The 10,389-nt window shown below is 44.1% G+C and overlaps 1 long non-coding RNA gene across 1 annotated transcript in view; it reads right to left on the bottom strand.

Annotated features, from left to right (window-relative positions):
• LOC118290078 overlaps positions 1 to 10,137 on the bottom strand; it is a 19,450-nt gene extending 9,313 nt beyond the window's left edge. The window contains exons 1-2 of the long non-coding RNA XR_004786336.2: positions 9,214 to 10,137; positions 8,044 to 8,115 (exon numbers count right to left, since the gene is read on the bottom strand). This is a non-coding gene — a long non-coding RNA (uncharacterized LOC118290078). The remainder of the gene's footprint in view (positions 1 to 8,043; positions 8,116 to 9,213) is intronic.
• Positions 10,138 to 10,389: the final 252 nt, after the last annotated feature.

The raw sequence follows: 10,389 nt of genomic DNA, 5'->3' as shown, positions 1-10,389 counted from the left end.
TTCACGTTTTTAATTCAGCTTTTATTTTGTCATTGTAAAAATATGAATCAGCTTTCAAATATGAAGCATACTTTTAATAGGACAATTTTGATCCCAGCTTTCTATGGGGGACATCGTTTTCTCACAGATATGAATCTAAAATGAATGTTATCATAGCATTGGAGGTCCGATGGTGGAAGTGAAAAGGATAACACACATGCTACATGCAGACATCTCCAGGACTACGGTGAGGTTTTTAGCAATTCAGTGAATTGATTTGTGTATTTATCTCCCAGGCATACAGGCTCCAAGCATAAGTATCAAGAACAGCATCGAGGCATGCACTGCATTATGCAATGTAATTTGAGTTATTAACTGTTGGATACATCTCAAAAACTACCTCGGCTCATAATCCCTCTGGTTTCAGGCAGGGAAATTCCAAGGAGGGGCTATCTGGGGGTAAAATATCAATTACAACAACACGCCTGAGGCTAGATGTAGCTAAAGGGAAGTCCTTTTTTCTTTTCCGATTTGATATTGCACAGTAGCAGTTTTTATAAAAAAGAACACGTTGCGTCTACTTAAAGCAACACTGATGAATAACTTTCAAATCATCTATGGATAACATGACAATTGTGTACACATGCTCATTTGAACTCAAGGATTCAAGCTCACCACATTTCCCCTCAGTTGCATTGTGCATTTTAGTATCTTTCAGCTCATTGTTTTGGTTTTTCATTACTAGCGTTTTTTATAGTGTGCGTGTCCAGCATGTCACACTCAACTCTTCTGTCATGTTATAAGTGCACCCTTTGGGTATCGGTCAGTGTGAATGCTCTTACGCACTGAAAGCAACAAGCGTGAGCACAGAAGTGCACAAATTGAGACACAGCACCTGATTCTGGTTTGTGAGCTATGCAGGGAGCCTAGGGCCTGGGAACATCTCCTTCTTCTCCTTTGGCACCCAGCTTATTGGTTGAATAACGCCACCACGGCCTTCCACTGAGAAGTACCAAAAGTCCCCGCTGGCCTGAGGTTTGGGCAGCGAATAGTACCCCTCTAACTTTGTACAGTATTCACACATTTGGTGTTTTGCTGAAAGTGATTGAGATCTGGTGCCTGCGGAGCCAAATAGCAAATCATTTACATCATTTTCCCACTCATCAAACCCTTCAATGAATCCACATGCCCCGTGTGGAGGCATCCACATTCGCCATGTTTCCCCACATATTGATTCTGACTTTTCCTTTGATTTGTCACCCAGGTGTACTTTCACAGAAATGTTATTGATGATATTAAACCCATCTGCACACCACCAAGGTGAATCAGTTAAGTCCGGACTCTTAGACGATGATTTATATAATTCCACACGGATACTCTATTACAAGTCACCCAGGGCACCATACAAGCGAGAACCAGCACTGTTAGTCAAAATGAAATCTCTTCATCTGGCCAATCCCATGACTTTCAGTTTAGCCGCAAGCTTTTGAAGTCATATGATGTAGAAACACAAGGTTTTTTAGCCATGGGTATGTTTGTGTCCATGTGGAGAGGCTCTATGACACACTTTACTGTTTATCAGAGAGGGCTTATTCTGGAAGTAGAAATAATTTGTATACAAGTGCTGACAGTTGTTAGATGACATTGGACGACATGGAGCCGCTTCAATACAACTGAACACGACAGGATTTTAATAAAATCAAGTATGAGTGTTCTGGACCAGGGAGGTTTTGTTCCTGAGGGTGGACTATCATAAGATGAAACGTACGGACAGTATATCTTGTGGAAACAACATATACTAATAATAAATATAATAGACAAGACATTACGTCTTAGGGGAATTGGAGTGAGTTTCATAAACAATGCACACCACATAAGCAATAATATTAAGACCCATCATCATCTCCAGGAGGGAAACGCAGAGATGACAGTATCGGTGACTCTGATGAGTTCATATAAGTTTAAAGGGGACCTAAAATACATTCCCTCATTTTCTGTTACAAAGTCAGATATTCATTTTAATTGTGGCCAAGTTTCAAATAATAAGGTGAACAAAGGTAAAAGTAATTCTCCTGAGACCAAAGCTCAAAAGACAAACTTTTCTGAACTGTGGTCTGAACTGTTCTTTCTTTTTCTATTTTTTTCTGCGTTCTGCAACAAGATGACTTCAGCTGGTCACATTCTCCTTTGTGCAGTCCCCCGCTCCGAGCAGAGCTCATTCTCACAAATACACAAATAGTACTCAAAGAACAACAATGGCAGAATAACATTTTACTACCAATGTTCACTGCTGTATTTATTGACGGCAGGTCACACTTGTTCGTAGCACACTTTCAAACTATTTCAAATCATTCTGATACAGTACACTGACTTGTAATAGGGCAAATGGTATTTCTTCTCTGTCCTGTACCCCGAACACATTTAATTGTAAATTTGGTGAGCAGGTAGGATTACATGTGACGAGTAAACACGTTTCCTTGCTTTTTTTATGTCTTGAGAATGGCCCGGTGGGCCTTCATGAAGCGGATGCTATAATACAGCTCTCGATCTTAGAATCAGGGGCCACATTATGAGGGAGTCCCCTGTATGAGGGAGGATTCTTTGAAGGACTGTTGCCAGGCAAAGTGGAGTCAAACCTCCGAGGCAGTGGCGGGGAAGTCTCCTTGCGGTTGGTTGGAGATGGGGTGTTGAGGCTGGTTTGATACAGCTTCACTTAAGGAGCTGGATGGCAATCCTGAACTAACATGACGACCCCCAGCCGGAGGTCAACATTGCTAACGTTAGCATTTGATAATTCCGTCAATATAGCAGAGTTAACCTTAAACAGAACAGAGTCCTAGTTAAACTTATCAATGGAGTTTCTTCCAAAGTCCCATTTCCCCAGACGGGTGTCAGCAGTTTACATGCTGATGCAGCTTCACTTTAACCAAAGTCCCAGAATATGGGTTGTTCATGTCCATCTTCTAATGTTAGTGCTTCTGCTATTGAACGCACAATGAGATAACTTAATCAAAAGAGCGCCAGTCAAGGGTCAAAGAAATGGTACGCCATGTGGAAGACAAGTGTTTCATGTATTGATTTGAGTCTCCACAATGTTCTCGTCTCTTCAGTGAAAACATGAAGCTTGATTGAAGTTTAACCTACTTGCATCATGGTTGGAAGTATATTTCCATTGTACATGGATTTTTCTTTTCATCCATACAATAACCTTAACAACATAGCCAAGCATTAAAAACTTATTTTTTGATATATTGTCTTTTTTCTTTCCCAGTATTTCCACACCATATTATTAACTAAACAGACCTCCCCCCTCTAGCTGCTGCTGAAGGAATATAACAAGAAATGCACAGCTGAAGCTGAACAGAATAATATTTACACAAATTTCATGTTTATCTACTGAGATGAAATGGACAATCTGATAAAATTATGTGACTGAGCTACCAAGAGGATTATGTTCATCTAACAATGAATAATAAGAATAATATGTCTTGAATGAGTGGGTTGTATCTACATCCAACCAACCACATAATGAATTTCCAGCCGTTTTTGCTAACAGAAACAAGCAGTCGACATTCTATTTTCAATGTGCAATCAATCAACTCAGATATGAATTACTACCCCTGAAATGGCTGAAACTGTTTAGCTTTTTTACCAAATTGTTTTATATTAATAAAATATATTTTTAAAATAACTGAAAATAGTGTGTAGCCAACTTTTATAAACATCACTGATCCATACTGAATGGGTACACACATTGTGGTGAGAGGAGGCTGCTTGGAGAAATGCTAAAAATGAATTAGAGTGAGAAGAATAGGCAGGAAATGGTAGGAGGACAATGATGCAGACAATAATTTAGGGATGGAAACTAGATGAATCATTCAGTTATGTTTTTGTTTTTTTCTAATGGAAAAGTGCCAGTCTGGCAGACAGTCACTCTGCATATCACCTCAACATTGCATCTGTATCCTGGTTGCCACAGCAACGTGGTTGCTATGAGATCAATTTATCCGGCGATCTGGACGTTGCAGATGTCACCGGGTGCTGCTCGCAATAACAAAGCTTTGGTCAAATTACGTACAGTTAAGACTCACACTCACTTTCCATGCTGATCCCGAGTGAGGGAGAAGGTTTGTCATAGACTGAGCGTGTGAGTCGAGCACCAGGTAGTTTGGATATCTTCCTATTGTGATTCAAGTGGCATCATCCCCTCCTCTGAACATTCTGTCAGAAATATCAAACCAAATGCACACTGTGAACTATTCAGTCTGTCAGATGAATACCACGAGATGCTCGTCGAGATCAAAGTGCAGCCTGACATAAGGCTCCCCCCGACTTCTCTTATCTCCCATCCTCCTCCACCTCAGAGCCGCGGCTCTTGCATGACGCATGTCTCCGCACCGGTGACGCGTGGATCCGTTCAGGAGTGGGAATACCACCTACTTGCTTTCCAGGAGTTAATACCCCCTCTGAGCTGCAAATGAGAATCTGTTCATCGCTCTTCTGTTTTCATCACAACATGAAGTTAAAAAACTGTTCAAAACATCACATGCCGGGGACTCGGCTCCCATCTTTGGATTAAGTCTACACAACTATCTTTCAACTAGTTACTACATTAATACTTTGTTTAAGGGGTTGAAGAACTGTGTCGGGTGCTGTTATGGCTTAGCTTGGACACATTTGCCTCTAGGGACGTAGGGTCTGTATAATAGTTAGAGTGGTACCTCAGGTTGTCAAGTCTACGCGCGTCCCATTAGTGTTGATGGCGCTCGCATCAGGCACCTGAGAAGCTGAGGGGCTGTGCCGGCACCATGCAGCGGCAAATCGTGGGCAAGAAAAGCTGGCCTGGAAACCAGACCGATCAGCGGGCTTGTGTAATGTTCCCTCAGTTGCTGGTCTCAAGACCTCTTCAGTGCAGCATGATGTTTGCTATGTCAATAATTGTGGTCTCATTTAGAGTAAAATTCAATTCGAGCACTGTATGCATCGGAGCGTGGTCACAGCTGGTCTGTCCAACACCTGCAACATGGTTGTCCCACATTTGACTGTTGAAATGTTCTTTCATTTGACCCATTCCAGTTTCTGCCACTTCTCTTTTTCTCCTGATTGTTTTTCGCGCAAAAGGTGAAACATTGTCAACCTCCGACGAGCGCACACCTTCGACACCTCAGGACAAGCTCTTGGTATTACTGCGCTGCGGTTGCTCACCTGAGGGCCGTGGCGATAACCGGGAATGACTGTTTTAGACGCCTCTGTAATGGAGGACTGGTGGTTGTTTCATAACCATTGCAAATGAATTCAGTTGTAAATGCTGCCTACGTCCTTTCGCAGCTTTTCTTTTTTTTGGTTTAATGGGAAATGTCAGGCTTCCGCACTAGCACCCTCTTTGCCATAAGAAGCACAGAAGCCAGAGGAAAGATTAAAACCAGAAATAGCTAAAAAAAAAAAAATACAAATAATTTTAAACAAGCTTATGGATTGGACTTTTAATGACAGTGTAACTAGGCGGAGCCGAGCACAGACACAGGTCGGCACGTGCCCAACAGGGTACTACTGACAGTATCCGACAGCATGTGAATTCCTATAATAAAGCCATTCGCTCCGCACGTAAGGTTGGGAATACTTGCACATTGGGAGAAACGTGACCACGGCAAGGTCATTCACGGCCGATGGCCATGTGACTGAAAGGGAACAGCACGGGGATGAATGTTGGAGCCTCTTCTGTTGTGGAGGACTGACGGGTGTTTCATGAGTATGACAAATAAATCCAGTGGCCGTCAATGGCCGTACTGTTGTGGTGCGGTGCATGCAAACTTGCCCACTGTCAAAGATAGCTGATGACCAAATACCGATCATTTTTTTTCTCCCAAACTGATAGTTCAGCATATGGCCCAATGTCTGAATTTGCAACGCATTGATAACATCTCCGAATACGACCTATATTTGGACCACAGCGGACAAACGCACAGATTTGTTCACTGCAGAGACCAAGCAGCACTCGTTCCGCTGGATTCGATTTGTACTCACTTTTCTCTGGTGAAAGTGGCAGCTGTTCTTGAACTAACAGTGTTGTTAGCGTGCACATTCTCACTGGAGGGGACTTCCACATGGACCTCATACTAGAGGTCCATCCAGTCCACTGTCAAACATTGTACATGTGTCTTAAACATATGGGCAAGAAGTTAATGTGTCAGTGTATATGCTGGCTATCAGGCTCATCCCGTGTTTCTCAAGAGGGTTGGTTGTGTGCATCCTGACAAATGACCGGACACCTGGACGGCGGGTGTCGCATGTGCAGTAAGGCCAGCAGCAGCAGCAGACTCGAAAAGAAAAACCAACAGAGCTTGTCAACCTCTGCCACTTTTAATTGCATATTGATCTAAACCGTAACAATGTACAAGGGTTGTCTCACTTTCAACGTCTTCGACCTCGGCCGCAGCTCTCACTGTGTGAGTGCCAGCTGGGGGCCCCACATGAACCCGCGGCCCCTTGCGTAAGATTCCTACAGTGACCTAAAGGGACATGTTCCCATGAATGCTTCTCCAGGTTTACACAACACATGCAGACGGAAGCAAGTGACCATGACCTGTGAATTATCTCGAGACGGGAACACATGGAGTCCAGGCTGCAACAACAACAACGCAATCCATATCAAGGGTCAAACATCCAACAGATTGTCCCTCCTCCGTCGATAAATTCAATTAATTAGTCCGATTTTTTTGTTTTTACGAGACACTACTTCCTGTTATTTACACAGCAACTGACAAACAACCACGGCACACAAATGCGCTCCGAGCACATGCTGAGGAAAATCATTCACCCGTGCTGTTTGGATAGAGCCTCTCATCTGAACATCCCCTTCTGCGAAAAGGTTGCCCCCATTGCTTTCTGCACATCTGTCTATTGCTCAGCCAGGTGGACAAAGGTCAAAAGAGTGTGAAAGACCTCTGTGTGTGTGTGTGTGTGTGTGTGTGTGTGTGTGTGTGTGTGTGTGTGTCTCTGCTTGAGTGTTTCTATCTGTACAGTTCCCTCCGTCTGCCTGATCTTCAAATATCTAGTACAGGCCAGCGCTGCGCTCGCAGTGTTTCCTGCCGTGCATGGCCCTCAAGTGCGTTCTGACCTTGCAGAGAGCAACACGGCTCCAGACGGTCAGGTGAGGCCACCGTGTCGACACTGCTCTGGATCATCTGCCCCACGTATGGTCAGACAGTTATCTGGGTCCCTTGTACAGACAGAGCGCTTATGTGTGTGCGTGGCTTCAGCAGACAATGGGGTTGTCCCCAGGTGGCCCAGATATTGGAAGATAATAAAGGTTGCGTGTGTTTGTGTGCGTGTGTGTGTGTGTGTGTGTGTGTGTGTGTGTGTGTGTGTGTGTGTGTGTGTGTGTGTGCACATGTGCATGTGTTCCAGACAGTCACAGTGGAAGAGCGAATGGCTTCATTATAAAGAGACTGACAGGCAGCAGGATTACCGCCGGAGAGGTTTTATCTCCCAGATGCACATACAAGAAGAGCATGTGTGCAGATGTGTACGGGCTAAAGGTAACCGTGTCAACATGCCGCAGGCTTTCACTCATGTTAATTCCCGATGAGGCAGATGTGACATTTAGGGCCGGATGGCAGCTCGGGTTTTCTTCCTTATCTGACACCCCAGCTCGTGGCCCTGTTACACCTGAGCCGTCTACGTCCGAATCACGGTTGGATCCGTGTGCAGGACGACAAGCCTCTGAACATGGTGTTTCACTGAGCTGCTCTTCCAACTTAACTGGCTGGAAACTGCTCTACGAGGCAGCTAGGTGGTAATTTGAGAGGTATGCACGCATGAATCAGTTGGCAATGATCATACACCAGCTCCAGATATTGGTCCTTACAGAAGCTGGTTTTGAGTGCTGATCTTGGACTTTTAAAATGTACTTTTTTTATAAAATGAAAAAAAAATTGCCTCCAGAGCAGTACAAGGAAATGTAAATGTAAACATCCGACATTTTCTTGGATTCCTGTTAATAGGTCCCAATTCCTTTTTTAATCCAGCCGTCAGAGGACGTTTAGTGAGATGTTATATTTTTACCTTATTCGGGAGTCTTCACATCACACGAGGTTCAACTGCTGGGATCAGGCAGGACACTCTGGAGGTGAACACCTGAAACATAAATTATTATCATGTTGAAAATCCTAATTTCAATACAAAAACCACAAACGCTTCAATTTGACTCGGATACCAAAATGTCGACAACTTCCAACTCAGGCCTATGTATTTTGGGTTCAAAATGTCCTTTGACAGGTTCATGTTCTTGCAACCACGGCTGTTTAATCATCCCATGGACCCACTGCACTTTTTTCACCAACTACTACAATGTTAGCTCCAATTAGCTCAAGCTGCAGGAGTCACTGCGTGATGGTGCAGAGCATGGAATTATGGAGAAGTAGGAACTGAGATTTGGCCGATTTTGGCAGAACCTTACCTTCAGAGGATCTCGTGTAGTCTCGAGGGTTAAGTGAACCACTTGTAGCTTTTTATCGCGTCCAGTGAGTGTTCAGGTCTATATCTAGACGGACCGAGAGATAGTTGTGCCAATGACACATTACAACTCTGCAAGGCAACTGCATTCCACCTTGTTTCTAGAGAGTTAATAGTTTTGTTTTTTATTTGAATATGTATCAGATTCTCTGTGGCTTTGATGGAAAATCATTACGTCTTTCCAGCATCTGAAAAACGTCATGCATATTCTCTGAATTGGGCTGTGGCTAAAATGAGCTGTACTTCCTCTGTTCCTCACAACTTCTACCACTCTCTAGTCCCTAAAGGGTCAGAGTGTAGAATTTAGTGGCATCTAGCGGCGAAGTTGTATATTGCCTCAGGCTCAACCCCCCTCGCCTCATTGTCCCGTGTAAACGGACCTACAGTGGTCGTCAGGTAACGTGAGGGGATGTGCTCTCTGGAGCGGGTGTTTGGTTTCTGTCCATTCTGGGCAACGTGGCGAGGTAACATGGATGTATGTGAAAGAGGACCCCCTCCAGATGTAGACATGAAGGGCTTATTCTCAGTTAACGAAAACCAGTTAGTAACAGGTGGTTACACACCAATGAAAACTTAATCGTGAATATCATATTCTATTTCTAATGATAGATCACCCTAAATACTACACAGCGGAACAGTTCCCTTCCATGTTGTCGGTCTTGTATGTTCGGAATAAGTGCAGGTTTTTGCCACGTGTGTACTTTTTAACGTGATACCTACTTCATCTTGACAGTCTTTATATTTCCCTCCATCGCATGTTTGCGTATGAGAATTCTGAGGCCCAGATGATTTGCCGATGGTCGCTCATATCCATCTCTCCCAGACATCTCGTGACCCCAGCTTCTCTGTAGGAAACAACTGTGGGGGGAAAGCATTCAAAGAGTTATATGTGAACATAAAATGTATATATAGCATTTTGAAAGTTGGAAAGGTTTCCAGTCAGAATACATATGAAAATATGATTTGTTTTTTTAACAGTATGGAGGTAAAAACTTCTTTAAAGCACACACACTTACCATTCAATTTGTGACACTAAATCTACTACTCTATCTTTTAAAAAAAAATCAGCCCTGCATCTTATTCTCATTTTCTATATTCATGACATTTTTTTGTGGCAGTTTTGCACAAGAGATATGGACCTTGTCCTGTGGTGGCCCTTGTAAGGAAGTTATCTTTGTGCAGCCAGAGGAAGCTGAAGGGGAGACGGCTCTATCCGGTCTCTCTCTCTCTATTGTTGTGTGCACAGGGCAGGACGCCGAGCTGCTGCTGCTGGGCCCGATTCCCAAGTTCGGAGCTTTGATGAGCAGGACTTTGAAGGCGAGTGTCAAGCATTAAAGAAACTGGGACTGGGGTGCCTGCGCCCCAACCCCTTCCATCCGTGTGTGTGTGTGTGTGTGTGTGTGTGTGGGTGTGTGTTGGTGGAGGAGATGGGGGAGAGGGGAGGCGAGGTAAGCCTCCTCACTTTGGACAAGAGGACCTCGATGCTGCAGAGCTCCAGTTTTAACGACAGAAGATGAGGAGGTGGATACAAGACCACGGAGCTAGGCTGGATCTCAGACCCCTGGGGTGGTGCGATGACTCACCTTCCTCCCACTTGGCTCCAGTTCCTCATATATCCACCACACACACACACACACACACACACACACACACAATCACACACACACACACACACACACACACACACACACACACACACACACACACACACACACACACACACACACACACACACACACACACAATCACACACACACACACACACACACACACACACACACACACACACACACACACACACACACACAGAGACACTAAGATTCATGCACAGAATCACGTCCACACAAATGTACCCAGCAATGCTGCCACTGAAAGCTTTTCCTAAAACCTGATTGG

This window comes from Scophthalmus maximus, chromosome 18 (assembly GCF_022379125.1).
Source record: "Scophthalmus maximus strain ysfricsl-2021 chromosome 18, ASM2237912v1, whole genome shotgun sequence".
NCBI classification, from domain to species: Eukaryota; Metazoa; Chordata; class Actinopteri; order Pleuronectiformes; family Scophthalmidae; genus Scophthalmus; species Scophthalmus maximus.
This window is presented reverse-complemented; position numbering and strand designations above follow the sequence as displayed.